Raw genomic sequence first — 22558 nt, forward strand, 5'->3', positions numbered from 1 at the left:
CGGTAACGGGCATCCGGATTACATAACAGTCATGAATTATTGAGTGACCGAATGACGATCCTGGGTTGCTTTAGCAGAACCTTGTGCATTGGAGTTTGTTAATTGCTTTATTAGTGAGTTAGTGACGTAGAAAGTAATTAGATTAATAATTAGCTTACTAAAAAAAGTAATGAACACTTCGCATGACCAAGAAACGGGTCTTTCTAAAGCAGTCCGCAGTTATTCGCCTTTTCAGGAGTTCCTTTGTTACATAAATATTATTTATAATTATAATATAATATCATTAAATATATTATTTCTTATCTCTGTGGTCTAGTGGTCAGAGTTCCTGGCTACAGATCCAGAGGTCCCAGGTACGATTCCCGGCGCACCAGGTTTTCTAAGTAGTGGGTCTGGAACGGGTTCCACTCAGCCTAATGAGGATTTTAAAATTATTTTTGCTTACAGCCCTCATACGTATTTACTTCGTCAAAAAACTTTTTTTTTCTCTGATTGGAAAAATTTAGGTCTCCTTATATTCTGGCTTATACGGTATTATTTACCTGTCAGATTTGAAGTTCTCTGATCGGCGAGTGTAAGGGTTTTGGGGGGGGGCGTGACACCGTGTAGTCTGGTAGATATCAATATTTCGGAGGAACGTACTTCATCTTCAATTTAGAAGAAACTTCTTCCTAGACGCTGCGTCACGTAAGTTTTCAGCCGTTTCCTGTTCTGTAATCCCGATGCTCAAGGACTCTGTACTGTAGGACGGATAGTACATTGCTCAGAGAAGACGAAAAGTTGCGTCACTCTTTAACTCGAAGCCATTAGCGCTGATTACACAGCAGTTGTACCACTGCGTGGGAAGTTTCACATCTCCCGTGTTGGTCTCTCAACGGAAACGTAACAAGCACAAGTGAGGTAACACGTTCTTGCCCTGCATCTGAGGCCCGCAGGCAGCCCTCTGACGTAAAGGGTTGAAATGGCCAGATGAGAGAAGTCTCAAGGCGGTTTGGTTTCACTTCACTGTTCGGTTGTATGAAAATCGTCAGTTGAGAGTATGACGAGATGGTCATGAATGAAGCCGGACTGAATGTTAACATTCATGTTGAGGAACTGAAGAAAACCACAAGAACGTAATAGTGTTTTCCCGTCCTCAGCTGTGCTTCGAACCAGGCACCAACCGCTTACGGACGCCCCCGGTGTAGTGTCTCTTGTGACAGAAGCTGATTGTGTCCCACAGATTTCGCTGTAAAAATGATATGAAAAGATGTTCTTCGAAACTGCAATTCTGTTTGTTGTGGCGTCTCTGATTAACCCTTAAAAGACTGACAACGATGATGACGACACGGAGTTTGTTTATGGCTCTACAGTCCTTTTGGTTGGACCTTGGACGGGGGATCAGCCCGTCGCAAGGCCGATATCTACACACAGAACAACACAAACACAGAATAAAAAAACACAGATATCCATGCCTTGAATGGGATTCGAACCCACGTTCTCAGCGTTCGAACGAGGGAAGAAAGTTCGCTCCTTAGACCGCGCGGTCACCGTGATCGGCTGAGACAGGAACTGCCTCACAAAAATCATGTGTATGAAATATATTTCGGGCAATAGACAGTGCCCACCGTAGCAGTAGAATACATAATGAATCAGCCGTTGTGATAAACCTGTGTACAGTCATTAATAACCACTACAGGTCTCTCAACTTTAAATCAATTAATCATCACCTTCAACATCGATTCTCTCTAACCTTCATAAATGGAACACCGTCTTTCAGTAACCAACGTCTAAATAAATGATATATTAACTCGCGCATTCGAAAGGATGCCTGCTTGAGCCAGCCTGAAATTTTCTGCCAATGTTCTTGGTTGTCACTTACATGTTGCGTATGATAGATTGGATCCTCTGCTTCCTCACGTAATGTAAAGTGATTTATTTTATTCAAGTTGGCAGTTGCAGGTAGACTATAAGCTACAAAACTAGAAAACAAGGTTATAGTCTTACTCTACTGACCTCATTAAGAAGCAGTTTCTCAGAGGATATGTACTTCTCTCTGTGACAAACTAGGCCACCCTCTTCCATCCTATGACATCTTGAATTTGTTACGACATTTATGTTTTCTACCGTCTCTGTGGTCTAGTGGTCAGAGTTCGATTCCCGGCGCTACCAGATTTTCTGAGAAGTAGCGGGTCTGGAACGGGGTCCACTCAGCCTCGTGAGGATAACTGAGGAGCTATTTCAAGGAAATAGCGGTTCCGGTCTAGAAAACCGAGATTAACGTCCGTGGGGATTCGTTGCGCTGACCACGCGACACCCTCTATCCGCTAAAGTTGGCACTAACTTCGCCGGCAAGCGGCGGTCGCTCGGTCGGTATAGTTTGCTTGCAGGCTGAAAGAACGGATTTTTTTTTGTTTTATTAATGTTTTCTTATTACGAATTGTTTCGGGATAAGCGATATTATTACAAAGTGGGCTGACACCCAGTTCAGTGCCAACTGTAGTCTGTAAAGGGTTCTGACGATGGTGTATAACACTCAGAAATACTGGATTTTCGGACTTTGTGCATCGTCCGGTATTCTAAAAACTAGAAAAACGTTTCGGAAACTGAATCTGTTTCCGTCTTCAGGTGAGGGGGAAGACACCTACTCAGTTGGGTCCCTTAGAAAGAGCTAACCTCAGTCACTGGAGGACGGAAACAGATCCAGTTTCCGAAACGTCGTGTTTTCTAGTTTTTAGAATACCGGACGGTCGACAAAGTCCGAAACCCCAATAATTCTGAGGGCCATCCGTATTGTAACTAAATTTATGCACACTAAAAGCTTCATCACTGCATCAACGAAATTAGCTTTTGTTCCTGTCCTGAGCCATTTCGTGCCAGTAAATGTAATTAACCACTATGCCATAAAGACGTATAGGGGAGTGGAGGTATAGCTCAAGCATATTTGACCACAACACTAGGTGTAGGTGAGTGGTCAGCTTTACACGCCGGTCGCTTTACCTCCGGGGGAACCCCCCCCCGGTACCCATTGGATAGGAGGTAGGGTGGGCCCTACAGTGGGTCTGGAGAAAGAAATCCTTTTCCCCTGCCAGAAATCGAACTCTGGCCGTCCAGTCTGTAGCCCGTCCCTATACCGACTCAGCTATCCCTGCTCTAGTACTAACTTTATTAGTGTCCTGTTGTGATTTCTTGCATAACGCTCAGCATTGCATTTACGGAGAAATTAAGAGCCAATTAAATTCGGGGAGTGTTTGCTACCTTTCGGTTGAGTATCTTATGCCTTCCAGTCTGCTATCTGAAAACGCAAAGAGTATAACATATTTAACTATAATTTTGTCTGTTGTTTTGCATGGTTGTGAAACTTGGTCATTGATCGACAGTAGTACACACACACAAACACAAGACAACCACAGCGTATGAAACGAGAAACTTTAAGCAAATATACACCTCACTACCGCGACAACAATATGGAATACACAAATAAAGAATACAAAAGAACGCAAGACATAACTTTTAAATTATTTTAACAAGAATTCAACTTAATTTTTTAATAAACTTAACACGTTTTTCGTGCCATGAGTCAGCAGTGCTGCCAACTACAGAAAATGTCACTGCACAATTTTAGAGGCTGCGGAGTCTTAAGTGCCTTTACCGTACTATCTGTAACGCCATGTATTCCGTTGAGAGCCAACCGATGTTTCGGAGGAACGTATTAGCCTCCATCTTCAGAGTCGAAAAATACGCCGCGCAGAAAGCTCTGCTTGCCACCTGCTTTCACGTTGGTTTGTTTCACGGCTTATTCTGCGACTCTGAAGATGGAGCCCATATGTTTCTCCGAAACGTCGGTTGTTTTTCAACGGGCTACACGGCATTATATCCAAGAAGGTAGTAATATACAAATAAATGGAAAATATAGTACCCCAATAAGGCAGTAAAATTATTGAGGTAAACTCAGTTGACAAAAGTAGCCATTATTCTGGGTCGTGTTGGTGTTTGTGTAATTGATGTTTGAATTTGTGTGGAGGGGGGTCGACGTGCTCGGGTGTGGTTGCGGGCAACCAGCCCCCGGGGGGAACGACGCACAGCCGGAGCGGTGGCCGCCTCAGGCGTCCAGGAAACAAACACCACGGCTGTGCTCCTCATTTATCTGCCGGTTCCTGAAGCAGGACGTTTAAAGCTTTCGACATTAGGAGTGCCTTAATGGCTGCACCGTAAAATCAGAATGTCGTAATTCTCAGCCTGTAAAACTTGCTAACCTGGGAGGACGCGGATATGTATGAAGATCACACACAAGCGCCCTCGCTCGCGCAGCGCACGTATCATTGGCGCTTCTACTGTACAAAGAGTTTCCTGGACAGCTCGACCGTGAAGCAATGTGTTGTTGGCCGTACTTAACGGGAGGAGTGGCCGAATCCTCTGCCTCAGTGCGCGCCTTTAAGTAAAAGTCGCTGTACAAACAATTAAAAACGATGAAATTATGTTCAGAAGTGTTAGGAAACAATGTGATTGAATCAATTGCTGTAAAAGGTAAAAAAAAATTAAGTTGTCCCTCTGCTTAACTAATTTAGAACTACGCCATGAAGACGTATGGGGGAATGGATGTATAGATCCAAGTTTTCTTGACATCGACACTAGTTGGAGGTGAGTGGTCAGTTTCACGCCCCGACCGCTTTACCCATAGGGAAGGAGCCTCCGGTACCCATTGGATAGGAGGATGGGCCTCATAGCGGGTCTGAAAGGCTTGAAGAATTGAAAATTTTACCCCCACCGGGACTCGAACTCCGACTCCTCTGTCGTTCAGCCCGTAGACAGTCGCTATGCCGGCTAAGCTATCCCGGCTCCCCATACATAACATGGAGCTAAACAAATTTTACCCTTCGCCTAATGTTACGACGACTGAGTCGATAAGAATGCAATGGATGGGTTGTGCACCGTACTTAGTGAACGGGCCTTCACAATTTTGGGTTCGGAAACCTCGTTGGAACAGTGGAAGAGACGATTGCTGACTATATGAATTTGTATATCCTGACCGAAGTTGTCGGGGTTTATAGAAGGACTCTGTCTGGACAAATCCCGGGATTGTACCTCGGTTCATGACCGTTTCCTTCCATATTCTTTCCACTTCACTATTCACTAATCCTACCACTGGACTATGTATAGTCTGACATACTGAAAACATTGTTAGGAAAATGAATAAATAAATAAATAAATAAATAAATAAATAAGTAACGAAAATGGTACACTCACTCTCCTACACTGCAAATGGAAGCAGCAGATACCTTCGAAACGCAAGGACGTGCCTACAAAACTACCCGACCTCACATCCTTGAAGCCCATAATGCTGATTCATATCGCTTTGTGAACCTGAAACCTCAAGTAATACAGTGACATTGAGCGGAAGTGAATAGTTTGGTAACGAAGTCTGATTTCGGCCTTTGTGATGCCTTTCTTTCCGCTGGAAAAGAAGCACAGAATTAAATTTCCCTTTTGACCTTAGCCGCCATGATTCAACCAGGCTGAAAGGACTTTGATATAGGTTCACCGTGTGGATGGACGAATCACCTCCTTTCTCGAGATACAAATAAAATCAGGGGAATGGTGAAGAGCTTGTTTTATTGCACAGGGTTCATGGTGCGGTATATACCACAAGCAGGCAGGATCCATCGAGAAAATTGTTCAGCTAAATAAACAAACGTCTGGTTCGACTGTACTGTACTCGATAGCGTGATTTGCCTAACGAACTCTGCCGACGCCTCAGGGCTTCTCTAGTGGTGGAAAAGAACGGGGGATATTTACCCCCACCCCCAAGAAAAAAGAATAAACTTAAGTATAAAGTGGATTGGATGAAATCAGAGAAACACAATCACGTAAAGAGATTTTGGTTAGTATTCTTGAGGTCTTGCCGGGGGCCTGATTTGTGGGATTTGGGAAACCTCGGATCGTAAAATGCTAATATCTGCTTTTATATGTAACAAAAACTAGAGTTGTGTTCGCAGATTGTGGTTCGCGAACCCTATACGGGAGCACAATATTTCAGACGGCCCGCCGAAAAAAAAAGGTGAAATTCAGGAGTTTTTGGGGTGGCCTTACTTTCACACCGAAGCATTTAATAATTAATAATTTTGGCGTTGTACTTTGCTACGTGTTTCAGAGTAATATTATGTTTTGTCTATGTCCTGTTTTGCTTCCCTACCAGTAGTTAAGATATTGTCACGTGTCTGGGGTTCCGTGACAAGAAATTTGTGGGTTGTGGATTGGGTGAAGTTGTTTATTGGATAACTCGTTTACAGTCACAACTAAAATCACTCTGAAATACCGTCTTACAGACGATGCGACCTGACTAGCCCATCGTCTCTGATCAGACCACTGATCCGGTCTTCTCTGTTCTCCCTGTCCTGTGTTCCGTTTTGTCGCTTATCTTCCACAGTCGAACACACTAGAAGACAGCTCCTTGAAGGGTATTCGTTGCAGCGGGAACTGCAGTAGCTCTGGCCTTCATTCCCGTGGTACGCCAATGTACGCAATGTACGCGATGTAGCGTTTACGTGTTTACAATTTCCGCCTAGGCAACGATGTAGTCACTGTTTCTTGTTGTATGGGAAACATAGTTACTTAGCCGTTGTCTAGCAACGGACGTTTCTGTATGGGCTGTCTCGGAAACGTGTTTTAACATGCCGTTGTTTAGCAATGGACGCCACTATGACTCACGATATTCTGATTTTTAGGCGGCACGGCACAATATGTACATTAAGTTTTCTTCTTTTCACAAGGGAAATTATTTTTTAAAACGCAATGTAAAACAATCTTGCACAGTTTCGACCAACCCGTTGTAGCATTTGGTGCCCACTGTCGTGGACAAGATTCGAACCAAGGGCCCCCCCGGATAAATGTCTTCGCCAAACTATGCTTGTTACCATCTGATATTGATAGGTTAATGAAAACATACATTTCATTCATGCACCGTGTTAACCCAACCCAGAAATTTCGTATTCCGGAGAGCTTTCACCTCTCCGATACAAAAGTTTTAATGTACAAGTATATACTATATGTACACATGTATATAATGCAGTCTATATCGGAGCGTGTGAACGTGTCCCAGCAGAAATACACGAAACGACCCCAAACTGATATGAACTAATGACATAGCCTCGTTTCAGTTTTAGTGCATGATTAATTCCAGCAAGAATTCGGTGCGGTCAAGTCCGATGCTTGGAGATGTATAGATGTAGTTTAAATGTAGCTTTCTGTAGTCTGTAGTTGCATTTGCTCTAGAAACTTGTGTGCCTGTTCGCAAGAGGCTAGAGACAGCTGGACACTTGCCAACTCACATCTCATCTCTCGCTTTGTTCCTTTCAAGAATTTTATTGGCATAGCACATCAAACGTCTGGCGGCCATAGCTCAGCCTATTGCACTGCGATTTTTGCTATGATATTTTTATGTTCCTATGATCTGTTGTATAAATTTGTTTTGTATCTTCAGTCTGACACGAAGTTAAAAATACAAGTCGATAAACCAGCGTGCAACACAGAATAACAAAACCGACTAACTCCATGGAGAAGAATGTTCTATGAAAAGGTGGCAGCCAGTCATTAAGGGAGGAACATAGACTGAGGGTGTTTGAGAACAGGGTGCTGAGGAGAATATTTGGACCGAAGAGAGATGAAGTGACAGGAGAATGGAGAAAACTGCATAATGAGGAGCTTCATAACTTGTACTCTTCTCCAAGTATAATTAGAATGATCAAGTCAAGGAAGATGAGATGGGCAGGGCATATAGCACGAATGGGGGGAGACGAGGAATGCATATAAGATATTGGTGGGAAAGCCAGAAGGAAAGAGACCACTGGGAAGACCAGCTGGGAAATTGGTGGACAATACTAAAATGGATCTTAGAAAGATAGAATAGGATGGTATGTATTGTATAAATCTGGCTCAGGATATGGACCAGGTTAGGGCTCTTGTGAACACGGTAATGAACCCTCAGGTTCCATAAAATGCTGGGAAATTCTAGAGTAGCTGCAGAATTGGCGGCTCCTCAAGAAGGAGTAAGAAAGTAAGTTATGGAGCCCGAAGGTTCGTTACCGTGCTCACAAGAGCCCACACCGAACCCTATCCTGAGAAAGATGAATTCTGTCCGTAATCATGGATTCTATTTTTTTAATTCGTATTAATATGGAAACTAAAACATATTTTAATGGAGTCTCGTTTTTAGGGGCCAAATCCGTAAATTATATGTATACTATTAATTGTTATAATTCAAACGAAATAAAGAACTGCACTTTGGAAATGCGGTATACTCGTACACTAATACCTCGGAACTTCAAATGCACCGCCATTAAGCATATCTGAATTTGTGTGTTTACTGAGACGCGTTAACACCGCACAGATAGGCCTATCTGCAGGACCAAAATATCGGTTCCGTCATATCTAACTGGGATTATATCCCCAAAGTTCGACTCCAGTGTTGACCCTGCCCTAAGTAGGTTCAGTCCCCTGCCAATCTTCATTTCACCAAATTCTCCATCATCATAATCACCCGGGGCAGGTACAATAGGCAATCAGTGGCCGCCGTGCCGAGTGGACCCATTTGGACTCAACTCCCCACTAAGTTAAGTAAAACTATCCATGTAACAGGCCGTGAAGGCCCATAGGGTTGTGAGACGTTGAGGCTCTCACATTTTCTAGAAAATCGGCTCAAAGATGGCGGTAAGGTTGTCAGCCTTACGCGCCGGCCGCGCCGGCTAATGACCTCATCGGGACTTGAACCCGCGACATTCCGGCTTATAGCATAGTGCCTCAACCAACTACGCTACTGCGTACCCCCCCACTAAGCGAATTAAAAAACAATGAAGCAGGCTGGAGTAGCTGCAGTCCTCTAGGTTTTTATTCGAAAAGATCTCGGTTCAAATCTCGCCCAGGATACTGGCTGTCTTTACTTTTTTTTTTTTGTCGTTTTCTTCAGTCCCTTCAGGCAGATGTCAGGACGGCATTCTGTTTAGATGATGATCTCTTCCCCCTAAATTCTCTCCAAATCATCGTACAGTCCGACTCTGTATGTATTCTGAGATCCTGAGCCGGTGTCTGAAGTTTGTTTCTTGTATACAACCTGCATACAGTCTCGGGTTGATGATGAAGTTTCTCCATAAGCATTTTTTTCTATTCTGAAGTTATTTCTGATGTTCTGAGATCCACATATTTTCCTGAGCATCTGATCTTCAAATAACATGAAATGTTTGATCTTCCACCAGACGATATATTCGTTTAGAGCTACCAAACAGAATAAAACCGCATCTTTTGATACATACAGCAAAAGTGAATCAATCTAAAACATCTATAGCAATAGATGCTCTGATATTCTGGATCATTACTTGTTATAAAGTGGCAATAATCTAGAAATGACACAAACATCCATCTCGGGATATTTCCTGAACAGAAGAGACGTAACACAGTAGGTAGGTTGCAGTGCCGCATGCCAGCAACTGCTTCTGCAGGACAGTGCTATTACTCACCTTACAGGGAGATTTCCTCTTGGTCCTGGCCGCGTAGTTCTCGGCTCTTCCAACTGAGACCTGTTGTGATTTTCTCCTGTACCTCTAGACAGCGGGAGCCGGGATAGCGACTGACTACGGGCTGGAGGACGGAGGGGTCGGATTTCGAGTCCCGTTGGAGCAAGAATTTTCACCTCTACATGTCGTCCAGGCCAGCTCTGGGGTCCACCCAACCTCGTATACAATGGGTGCCGATAGTTCTTTCCTCGGGGGTAAAGTAGCCGGGGTGTGAAGCTGACCACTCATCTCCAACTAGTGCCGAGGTCAAGAAATTGTAGATCTATACATTCACTCCCTATACGCCTTCATGGTGCAGTGCTTAAGTAGTTATATACGGGGACAACTTTACCTTTTACCTCCAGAGCACTACACGGTAGTTGATCTACCAGGTTGTTTGAACACGAGTAGCGTTTGGGAGGAGACCAGTTCGGATATGGTCTGACTGTGGTATCCATCAGTGTCTCCAGTTCTCCAATATTGTGACATGACGCCTGAATGCCGAAATAGTGGAGTCAGAGATGTTCATTGCTAGGCAACGGCTCGGTAAGCACGTTCCCTCTGCAATGAATACACAGGCAACAATGGAGGGATTGTTATGAAACGCTGCTTCCTGTTGGGTCCACCCCCAAGCTATATAACGAGGACACATACCAGCTACCGAGACTCGAACTCCGACCCCTCGGTTGTCCAGTCCGTAGTCAGTCGCTATACCGACTACGCTATCCAAGCTCCTGCAGAACAATAATAATAATAATAATAATAATAATAATCATCATCACGCTGGAATACCAGATGTAGGTGTATAATGAGAATCCTTACGTCGAATAATGGTTAAAGAGAGGTGATATCTTAGCTGGTCGGAACATGAAGGATGAGGGTCCAGTTACGAGATGTAGGGATATGCAGAAGGATAATATTAAAATAGATATTCAAGAAATATGTGTGAAGATGTAGACTAGACTTAATTTGGCCCAGGATACGACTCAGTGGCGAGCTCTGGTGAGCACGGTAATGAGCCTTCGTGTTTCTTAAGAAGGGGGATATGTTGTGTGTTTATCTGAGCGACAGCTAGCCAGGATTTTCTTCCGTAGAGATGTATGACTGGGGTTACGGAGAGATGGTGCCAGTGAGTTTAGTGCGTGTGGTGTTTATGATTGTTGGCATAGAAACATCTGTCTGACGTCGTCCCGACTGGGTATGCAAGGAACTTGTGGAAAGAGACCGTGTGCTGTATGTCTGGCGAGGGTGTTGCTCTCTATTCTGGTTTTACCGAGTTGCTACTTTCCTCGTGTGGGCGTTTGCTTAGGTTCCGTATCCCTCCCTGATCTGATGGAATTATTGTAGCCTCTTGGAAAATCTTAACTCTAGTATCTACGAAGCCGATCAAAGTTGCCTTTCGGTCTAAGGCATAAAATGTCTTCACCCGCTTGAACACTGAGATCGTGGGTTCGAATACCAGGTAGCGGCCTTGCGTTGGGCTGATCCCCCGTCCAAGGAGTCCTATCGATTGTGTAAGATTAAGAAACTGAAGTGAAACGAAGTGTTTCACGGATGCCTTGTGCTCCAAGAGGGAGAGATGCGGTATTTACGAAATTAATTTCCCATGAGGAGGACACAGATTATCTTGACTGAGTTTTTTCATGGTTTTCGTCGGAACCTCCATGCAGATTCCGGAATAGTACATCGAATTAGACAACATCGGCTTCCTTCCACATCCCTTCTAGTCTGTTTATTGACTAGCTAGCCTACCATATTCCTCTGCGTAGTCATTAAACAAACTGTACATTATACCAAAGCTTCTTGACCTCATCCTGCTAATGGGCCTCCCTCCCCCACCCACATTTTCAGATTTCTCCCCTAAGCTAAGATTCAAAAAGTAAAATATAACCCACGTTTTCTGTGCCCCGATAGCTCAGTCTGGTGTTCGATTCTTGGCATGGACAAGAGATTTTTATTTACTCCACAACGTCCAGATCGCCTCTGGGGCCTATCCTGTCTCCTGTCTAATGGATAACGGGGGCGATTTCCTCGGGAGTAAAGTGACCTGGGCGTGAAGCTGATTACTCATGGCCGTTTAGTGCCTAGGTCAGTAGTGGTGGAGCCATACTTCCCGTCCCCTATACATCTCCGTGGCGTGGTTTAATTAATTAAGGACAGGGACAGTTTTACCTTACTTTTACCTTAACCTTTCAGTAAATATATTCAATGAAAAACACGCGAAGGAGAAGAATTCAAAATAAACCTGCCACGGACTTTCTTAAATTTAATAAAACTGACACGGAAGTGCGAGGTAGATTGTAAGTACTTACTTGCTTCATTGAAGTGCTGGTAATGGAAGGACCCTTCTTCAAAAGGCAACTTGCATCCACTCTAGTTACAGACCTGGTCTCCGGGTAAACTGCTGCTGGCCTTCGTTAGCACAGTCATTCTTGATTTCGGGCTTTGCTGGACCCATAGTAATAAAAAAAGGAAAGGCGTCCCTGTGCTTAACTAATTAAGTACTACGCGATTAGGACATGCGGTGGACTGTATGTATAGATCCACTTTTCTTTATCTCGGCACTGAGTGGAAGCGAGTGCTCAGATTCACGCCCCGGCCTCTTTACCTCATGGGGAAAACACCCCCCGGTACCCAATTGGGTAGGAGGCTGAACGACGTGGAGAGGAGAAAAATCTCACTCCTAATGGAAGTCGAACTCCGATCCCTTGGTCGTCCAGCCCGTAGCTAGTCGCTATACCTACTGTGTTTTCCCGGCTCCCTCGCGGGACCCATGACAATATTTTTGTCTCCCGACACTGAGTTATGAGACTCGCTGCGTTTTGACTTTTGGGGCTTGGTCTTGATGTTCAGTAAAGTTTTAAAAGTCTCGTTTTGCTCCCAGATGAAGGCGGATTACAAACATTATTTATTTCCGCGTGGGCACACCGGCATCCATTTCGCTCGTGCCCGGCGTCCACGCTTTGTGTCATCTTTATTTTGGTCCGGACTGCTGTTCTCAGTGTAATGAGTGCACGGTCTTCTGGCAGTTTACATCCTGTGTTTCGGGGGAAAGTGCTCCACATTGATATCTGCGCGTCAGACTACACGGCGCCATACTCCATAATGAAATGACTGACTGACGAACTCAACCAACCAAGCAATTAACTAACTAATTAACTAAAAAGAGGCGGGATAACTCAATCGGTATAACGATGGGCTACGGGCTGGACGGCGGGGGTTCGTTTCCCGGTAGGGGCAAGATTTTATCTTCTCCACAGCGTCCAGGCCGACTCTAAGGCCCACCCAGGCTCTTGACCAGTGAGAACAGTTATTTTTATTTTATTATTGCTAGTGGGGTGGGACTAAGTCCCTTGTACTGCGGCCACTTCTGGCCTATTGTACCAGCCCCAGATGACAGGTGAGGGTGATTGTGGAGCATTTGATGGAATGAAGATTGGCAGTGGAAACCGAAGTACTCGGAGAAAACCTGCCCCAGTGCTACTTTGTCCACCACAAATTCCACTTGACCAGACCCGGGATTGAACCCGGGCCGCCGCGGTGGAAAGCCAGAGTGAGTAATAGTTCTGCCTATGGGATAGCTCAGTTGCTGTAATGACTAGGTTACGGACTGGACGATCGAGGGATCGGGGTTCTATTCTCGGAAGGGCCACGAGAGTTTTCTCTTGTCCGTAATGGGATCCACCCAGCCTTCTGTACGGTGGGTACTGAGGGCTGTTTCCCTGTCTCACGACGGTAGGAGCATGAAGCTGACCACACACCTCCACCTACTGCCGAGGTTAAAAATGGAGCAGCTATACCTGTACTCCCCCATATGTGGTCATGATGAGTTTAATTTATTTAAGCCCAGGGATAATTGTACAATACCATATTGGCGCTGAGGGCTGTCAGTTCAGAATCACGGCTTTGTGAGTGCGACTCATTCTGTCACTGTGAACCCGAGGCACCATTATCGTGTTCATATGATATTACGAGTTATCGCTTTACTGAGCCAGATGAATCAAACTCACATTGTTCTCTTACAAATCCATTTTAATATTACCCTCCCTTCTACGCTTAAGTCTCAAAGTTATCACTTTTGGCTCTTCCCATTAAAACCTTGTAAGCATTTATCATCCCATAACATGTGTGCTACATTCCCCGCCCACTCTCTTATTGTCGTTCAGTGTCCAGTTTTGTGGAGTGTTACTGCGTACCTATATTTGTGCGAAAAGTAAAAGTCCACTCACAGAATTATTAGAGACGCAAAACGCGGACGTAAGGATGGACACATAAAAAGAATGGCGCACCTCGTGCTCATGAACCTGTCTGAGGCGACCGGTTCCCCCCCCCCTTGGCACTACAGCCCCAGTGGGCCTAGGCCTACCTCCATTAACTTCTCCGTTCACTTCGGTTTTTCTAGATCTTACACATTCGGTAGGACTCCTTGGGCGGGTGATCAGCTCGTCGCAAGGCCTCTACCTGTACACAAACACAGAAAAACGTACACACACAAACTATACATCCATGCCCTGAGTGGGATTCGAACCCACGATCCCGGTTTCCAAGCGAGCGAAGACAGTACATGTCTTAGACCGCTCGGCTACCGTGACCGGCGTCACACTATTAGGTCACCATAAATACGAACATGACGTAATAAACTGCTGCACTCTTTAAAGAGTCTGTACAGTTCTTCGTACTCTCCACACCCTTTATAATATTTTTTTCATACGAAATGTTTCGGTTCTTACGTGATTCGTCGCAGATCCCAATCTTGGCTACAACAAAGAAGATGGTGACGCAGTGCGTCCGTAACAAAACACAGTCTTATTGTGTTGTGCCGTCCATTGCCGATGTCTTCATTGTCAGCAGAGATAACGAATGTTTCCTCTCCAGCATTTCCCCTGCTTTGAATCCCACTGGCTAGTGGCATCATCAGTTTTCTTCCTCTGAAGCTTTCCATCTCTTCCAATCAGCGAGCCTGCCGTGTCATTCTCTGATCCAATAAATGTCCATTTGGCACTTCACGAGTAATATTCTGAGAAATATTCTTCCAGGAAAGCCATAGGGGGTCATCCCTCATCACTTTAAATTCTGAAATTCTTTTGATGAGAATGTGGTTTTGGGCTTCATTCAGTGCATGAAGTACCATCAGATGTATTTACGGCTCTTTGATATAATGTGGCTGGACGTTTCGAAATCTGAGAGGAAAGGCTTATCAAGTCTGAGATGACTCTGAGGTCCCGTGATATGTCGATCAGTATTTCGTAAGAAGCGGGCGAAGACTCTCAGGAGCTAGAAACGTGGATTCAGATACAAAAGACATAATTACCTCCGTTATTTTTTAATTTTTTAGAAGAAGATTTACTGTTTCATTTCTTAATACTATGCATCGCGTTGTGTCATATATAGGATATATGTGTATACTGGGGGCAGCCTACGCAACAATATTCCTGTAGATTCTAAAGGGTTCTGACGATGGCGGATAACACACAGAATTACTGGGTTTGTGGACTGTTTCCATCGTCCGAAATTCTAGGAAATAGAAAACACCACGTTTCGGAAACTGGATCTATTTACGTCTTCATGTGAGGAAGACACATACTCATTTGGGCCCCTTAGAAAGAGCTAATAAATGTAGTTATGTAGCTTAAGAGACATCATCAACGGCAGCGCCTGCGCAAATGGTGATATCGCCATCGCAGAGTTAAATTCTATGTATACGCCCAGAAATGAAATTTGCGGCTCTTATATCTGTCCCTCAACTGGATACTCCACCGAAGAAACAAACAGTGGGCCCAGAAAGCAGCTGTGCAGAAGACAGCTGAGTACAAACGAGAAGAAGGATAAGTGGCCCAGTGGGAAGAAGGCAGAAACCAAGAACGAGAGATATACATACACAGAGAGAGAATATGAAGTGATTCCTGCAAAATCTTCCAGGAATAAGAAACAAGGCGTGTCGAGACATCTGGACAAGTAGGATTGTGGTTGAGCCTGGAGTTTACAAGACACATAACTTCTTTATTAAGACCGTCACAACACAACAAATATCAAGGCCAGTGCCTGGTTTTGGCTCTGCTACCTGTTTCGGCCATTAATAGCCATCATCAGGCAAATACATGGCTAACATATATACACCACTGAACTACAGTACTAATAAAATTGGATACAATTATATTAAAATACTTGACCTAAAATACAATAAATTATATTATATAAAACAAGAATAAAATTCTCCAATTGATGCTTTACATCATCGAGTCAGTCGTTGGTTTTGTGATTTTGTTTCGTTCCCATGGACAAATCGGTGTGTTCTATATTTTATGTATAAAAACGGCACAGTCGTTGTTTACATTCCCTACAGAACGGACAATACCTTGTAAGATGAGGCACCGACTAAATAATTAATATTAATATTACTACACCTACATCACGAGCCTCCAATAACAGTTTATTATATATATACAGAATTGGAATCTTTATACGGTAAATGTGTTTTAGAAATGCATCGCGTAACAGACATTGAATTCTAAAGGTGTTATCGGCTTACTAGTTCAATATTCATGATATAAATCTGTAAAAATTTGAGAAAAGCCCTCACCGAGATTAGGGTTCATTTTTATTATTTAAGTCCTAATTTAGGATTGAATTTCCATAACGCAGGACATTATACTGCTTAAGGAGATGTAAATACACAACATTTATTTACTATCATAATGTTTCATGGGATCTTTTTAGTTCTACGCCAAGTTGTATCTGATACGTGCACTAGCAAAGACAGATAAAATTGAAATGTTATACACAGGGCTTCCTCAGCCATAAACTTTACGGTTAATACAGGATCATGGAATGACCGAAGATGAGAAATATTCACCCTATATCTTATGCCAACCTTGCCAAATGGACTTTCATAATTACACTAACGACTCCCTAGTTGACGCTACGTAACCGCCGAACTTCGTAGAGCGTCGTAGAACAACCGGATGTTCATTTAGTCCTCTTGTGATTACTCATCGGACGTTTCACAACTTCTGTATTAATACGTCATCGTTAAATAAAATAAAAAATAAATAGAGACATTTCAGATGCTATTTTCAACAAGTTATACGAGACTCGCTTCTATATTCATAATGATACTGAATATTGCTCTGTAATGACGTGACCGCCTCTGTGGTCAAGTGGTAAGAGTTCCTGGCTACAGATCCAGAGGTCCGGGTTCGAGTCCCGGCGTTACCAGATTTTCTGAGAAGTAGTGGGTCTGGAACGGGGTCCACTCAGCCTCGTGAGGATAATTTAGGAGATAGTTCAAGGAAATAGATGCTCCGGTCTAGAAAACCGAAATAAACTGCTGTGGGGATCCGTTACGCTGACCACGCGACAACCTCTATCCGCTAAAGTTGGCACTAACTTCACTGACAAGCGACGGTCGCTCGGTCGATGTAGTTGGCTTGCGGCCTAAAGCCACGGTGTTGTTGTCTTTGTTAAAGACGTGTATTATGGGGTTGTAACGCTGCAATTTAGATTCTGATTTTTGTAAAGCATGGACCTTTTCCTACTTTTTACTTTTAATCCATTTCAGTCTATGAGTTTTCTGCTCATGACGACCTCTATGTGACTTTGTCACACTTGAGAACGTCGAGGTGTAATGTACACGAGTTTATAAAGCTACTTTCCTGTGTTTCAGGTTGCGTTCGTGGGGCTGATAAGGTAAGTGACACTTTCTGCAAACAGTAACGCTTTGAGTGCACGACAGGCTGTTTGCTACAAGGTGAAGGCATGTTACTTGTTATCTTACCCTTCATCACAGTTCAAACAAACTTGACGCCACCGGTTGAATCATTAATGAGATTTGTCGAAAACCGATGAGCGAATTTTGAGGATGGATGTCGCTGCAAGTTGCACTCCCTTTATGTAAAGATAAAGCTGGCACTGTACAGCTGAGATCCAGTAGAAGTTAGCTGGTCTGTTCCTTCAAGATAAATGCATCCCTTGTTGTTCAAATGACATTCCTGTAGTGTACGCGCATGTTCCTGTAATTCTGCATCCCGCTACGCACCTGTGATTCTAATGAGACTGATGTTGGGCTCCAGGACGATAATATGTACATTAAGAAAATCAGTGGGTCGAAATACCAATATTATGTCGAGAATTTCCTGTTGTTTGTTTAACGACGCTGTCAGCTCAACCTAAATTTGAGGCTCCCGAAGCAGGGATATGAAGTGTTCTGTCTTCTGGGATATAACGCCGTGTAGTTCGTTGAAAGTCAACCGACGTTTCGGAAGAACATATTGTCATGTGTTCTGGTAACGCGACAAGTAATTAATAGGTTCCAGATTAGATGAATCGATTTATTGGATATTCACCAGGTGGAACTACGGTTAGTTATAATACAGTCTTACTGTAACTACAACACTTCGTAACTGCGAACAGTGGTAACACTAAAGGTTACAGTAGCTAGTTAGTTGTTGGAGAGGGTGGGTTTCCCCATGCACTTAGACCTGTATTGGTCCATTGTGCTTCCCTCTATGATTTCTAACAGTCTCTATATCCTACCGGTACTGGTGCTTACCATCAGTCCCGCCCAGCCAGCGAGACCGGCTCTACTAGCTGAGAGGTATCTATAATGCTTCCCCCATCTACCAGAGGTATTAGAGACTGCTGTTGGGCGGGAAACGTCCATAATTTGGCTCAGTGACCTCCTTTGGAGATAAGTTTTTTTTTACGTGCCGTAAAGCTACGACACGGGACCCACGGCTTAAAGTCCCTCCCGGAGGACTTGTTCCCTGAATTTTTCCGCCCTTAAAAATTCGACGACCTCCGCCGGGTATTTGAACCCGCGTACTACGAGTCATGAGGTGGGAACGTTACCTCTAGACTACGGAGGCCGCTAAAGGTTACAGTAACTGCACCGCATAAATTAGAGACCTTACTTCTGACTTCTTCTTCTCCTCCTCCTTCTCCTTCTGATTTCTGTCTGTGTAATTCCTTGAACTCAAATTGTACTATTCAGTGGTAGTGATAATGGCCAAGTTAAGTAGGTCCATGTCACCAGGGCATGACGCGTCCTCAGGTTGTGGACGGAGGAGACGACCTCCAGGTATGGGGGGGGGAGCTGCGAATATATCGAATAAGTAGCCGTAGACAGCCGACAAGGGGTAGCCCTCCTGCTTGGTTGCTTGGGCGTGGGGCTAACAACGTAACGTAAGAAACAGTTTGTTACGAAATGTCACGTAAGGCCCCGTACTTGAGCATAATAAGGAGCTCAATTTCCTCTAAAATGTAAAGCTTCCCCAATATTTAACAAATTAAGGACGACGCCATGAAGGCGTATGGGGGAGCCGATTTATAGATCCACACTTTCTTGACCTCGGTAATAGCTGGAGGTGAGTGGTCAGCTTCACGCCCCTTCCGCTTTACACCCGGGGATAGAGCCCCCGGTACCCATTGGGTAGGAGGTTGGGTGGACCCCAGAGCCGGTCTGACGACATGGAGAAGTAAATTATTTGCCCCCACCAGGACTCTAACGCCCAGCCCGTCGCTATACAGACTACGCTGTCCCGGCTCACTTAATTACTTGTGTTCTTCGCCAAATATAATTAGAATGAGATGGGCAGGACGTGTGGAACTCATGGGAGAGAAGAGTAATGCATGTAGGGTTTTGGTGGGGAAGTCAGAAGGAAAATGACGACTAGGAAGACCTAGACGTAGGGCGGAAGATAATATTAAAATGGATGTGGGAGATATAGGATGGAGTGGTATGGACTTGATTCATCTGATTTACGATAGGGGTCCTTGGAAGTGTCTTGTGAACAGGTGATGAGCCTTCGGTTTTATAAAATATTGTGAAATTCTCTAGTAGCTGAGCGACCGTTGGCTTCTGAAGAAGGACTCAGTTGCAATAAATTAGTAAGCAGCCATAAAAGTGAGGGTGGTGGTGAAAGAAATAGAAAACTCGTAAATATCGCCACGTTCAAACAATTACATGAAACATTTTAGTCCTTTTTCTGGGAAATGTCTTTCAGATGTCAGTGAATGCCACATCTAATGAACATGCAGGAGTTCAGCTCGGCACTGTGCCAGATCGTTTATTGGACCACGTTCGCATCTCTTGGTGATAGAGAATGGAAATGTCCCATGTAGACGATCCGTAATTCTCATTTGTCCCTATGTCAGTGGCGGCTTGGGCAAGACCCTTACATGTAAGATTTGAGGTTTTCACGGCGGTGACTATGAAGAAAGCAGTCTTCTGGGATGTGGCACCGTATAGATGTGGTGTTAACCGACGTTTCGAAGGAACGTATCGCCTCCATCTTCAGGGTAGAAGGAAAAATAAAAAATCCGCAAGCGAACCGGTACAAGCAGACTACTACTTCTGTTATGTATGACCTCGAGTTAAATTTGTCGAACATAACCTCAGAATTTTCACAATCGTCGTGTGTCAAACATTGACTTATAAGTGGCACTTCATACAGAATTCGGTGGTATTATTACAACAAATTTCACATGGCCAGCTCCAGTGGTTAGTTAATAATCGCCACCAGACCGAATGATAATTATAGGTTTCTTACAGGGGCCATTATATTTTACGTTCAACCAAGCGAGATACGTAGGCCTGCTGCCATACGTCGTCAGTTCAGGATCCTATCTCAAGTGCCGCTCCCATCCCACATGTTCATGCGTCCGCCATGTTGTTATCACCGACTTCATGAAGCTGGAATGACCTTCAATGGCACATGACGTCAATAGTAAATTTTTGTACCAAATTTTTCACTTGCTTCGATGGTTAACAGAGACAGGTGGACTGTAGGCGGTTTGGTGATCTCATAAGGCTGGTACTTTCTTCCAAGCAAGGAGAGGCGGCTAAAAATAACAATGATCGTTCCGGGATTCTTTGGGCAGGTCTACTGCCCATGTAGGCTTCTAGAAAGCGTGTTGTACAATTTAAACTAAATTGATATATTGGATTTGATTAACAGGTAAAGCTAAATAGTAAAGTTGTCCATATGTGTAACTAATTAAGCGGAATTCCATGAAGACATATAGGGGAATGAAGGTTTAGCTCAACCATTTCTGACCTCGGCACTAGATCGTGGCGAGCGATCAGCTTCACGCCCTGGTAGCTTTACACCCGGGTAAGAGCGCCCGGTACACAATGGATAGGAGGCTGGCTGGGCCCCAGAGCCGGTCTGGACGCTATGAAGAAGAGAAAAACCTTACCCTTGTCGGGTATGGATCCCGGGTCGTCCAGTACACGTATCTGGTCTCTGTAGCCAGGAAACCCGCAGGAAGCTGAAAATGAGGTTCATATTCTCTTGATCTGCTGACGTCTGGGTAACGTCGGCCCGCGTGACTAACAGTTGACGGAAGAATAACAAGAGATGAAGGTGACGAGACAGGGCGTAGATGTGCCGTGTTGTGAGAGCCGTCACTCGTTTCGTGTGACCTGGCCCTCGAGGTTTGTTGTGTCTGTTGCCCTCCATTTGCTTTCCGACAGACAGAACTGTTGAAACTTCCGGTTCTAATATTGGAGATTTTATTTGTCGTTTCTTATTTATTCTTCATTAATTTATTGATGCCTCGTATTGTATAGCGTTTAGCGATATTTGAAAGGACGTGCTAAGAAGCGGTCGTTACTTGGTTGGAGCAATTAACTCGAAGGAACTGGGGAAAATAACGAAACTCTCATGTGAAGATAGCCGGTGTCTTGGCGGAGATATGAATCGGGAGCCTCAGGAATGTGAAGCAGGAATGCTCACGCTGGTTCCTCGCTCGCGGATTTTTCTTATTTTTTCTTCTACCCTGAAGATGGAGGCGATACGTTCCTCCGAAACTTCGGTTAATACAATATCTACACGGCGCCATATCCCAGAAGACCGCTTTCTTTGATAAAAGGTTTGTTTTGAAGGTTGCTTCAGGATCTGCAGCTCTAATGGTGATAATGATACTTGCAGCGCACGCGGCCATCTTGCTAGTCGTTATTTCCGTGTCTCATGCAGAATGCGAAGAAGAGAAGGAAGAGCAGATTGCGAACGAAAGTAAGATGAGCGAAGGGACGCCGAGGAGCTGTAAGTCTGCGGGAAGACTCGCGTGTACGCCTATGAGTGTCGTTAGGAGTACATTTCAAAGGACTGGGATTTATTTAAGAAACAAACTAAGCATTCCTTTTCCTCACCCATGGCACGTTAATCCTGTGAAATTTTAAGCCTCATGTTAAGGTTGTTAGGTACCGACTTGTATTTATAGCGAACTTTTGATATGTGAAAAAGAAAAAAACACGCCCATTCGCTGCTTGACATTACTCGAAAACTTCGAATGAAAAGTTAACATGATCTCAGATTTTCAAAATTTGTGAGATTTTCATTCTTATGTAAATTAAATGTAGGTAATAGTAAAGTTGTCCCTGAGCTTAAATAATTAAGCACTACGCTATGAAGTGGATGTATAGATCCACATTTTCTTGACCTCGGCACTATTTGGAGCTGAGTGGTAAGCTTCACGCCCCTGCCGCTTTACCCCCGGAGAAAGAGCCCCCGCTACCCATTGTATAGGAGGTTAGGTGGACCCCAGAGCCGGTCTGGACGACATGTAGAAGAAAATTGTTGATCCTACCGGGACTGGAACTCCGACCCCTCGGTCGTCCAGGCCGTAGCGAGTGGCTATACCGACTGCGCTATCCCCGGGTCCTTACTTATATACAACATTGTTAATATATGTATGAATGAATGAATATGGTGTGGACCAAGCTGACCCATGCATCGTTGTGTATCACATTCTGTTCAGCCCCCTGCCCACCGCAACAGTTCCACACTTCGAAATGCAGCCCAACCTTACCTAAAGGTATGTCTGGGGGTTCATATAAAGTAGTGTTTGTCTGTTTAATTTGTCCACGTGACTCTTTCTCACTCGAAAAATTTTGATGGGACCCCCAATTAAATTCGTGTATATGAAGCTGAGAAACTGGACCACAAATTAGTAAGGATTCTTTTTATTGCTAGTGGGGTGGGACTAAATCCCGTGTACTATGGCCACTTCTGGCCTATTGTACCAGCCCAAGA

At 44.2% G+C, this 22558-nt stretch overlaps 1 protein-coding gene across 4 annotated transcripts in view; it reads left to right on the forward strand.

Annotated features, from left to right (window-relative positions):
• LOC111869778 (protein O-linked-mannose beta-1,2-N-acetylglucosaminyltransferase 1) overlaps positions 1-22558 on the forward strand; it is a 420171-nt gene that overhangs the window by 153817 nt on the left and 243796 nt on the right. For all 4 annotated transcript variants that reach the window (XM_023861532.2, XM_023861533.2, XM_033753555.1 and 1 more), the window contains one exon: positions 17188-17210. The gene's annotated coding sequence lies outside the window, so the exon portion shown is untranslated. The remainder of the gene's footprint in view (positions 1-17187; positions 17211-22558) is intronic.

Source organism: Cryptotermes secundus, unplaced genomic scaffold, assembly GCF_002891405.2.
Source record: "Cryptotermes secundus unplaced genomic scaffold, Csec_1.0 scaffold93, whole genome shotgun sequence".
In the NCBI taxonomy this organism is placed as follows: domain Eukaryota; kingdom Metazoa; phylum Arthropoda; class Insecta; order Blattodea; family Kalotermitidae; genus Cryptotermes; species Cryptotermes secundus.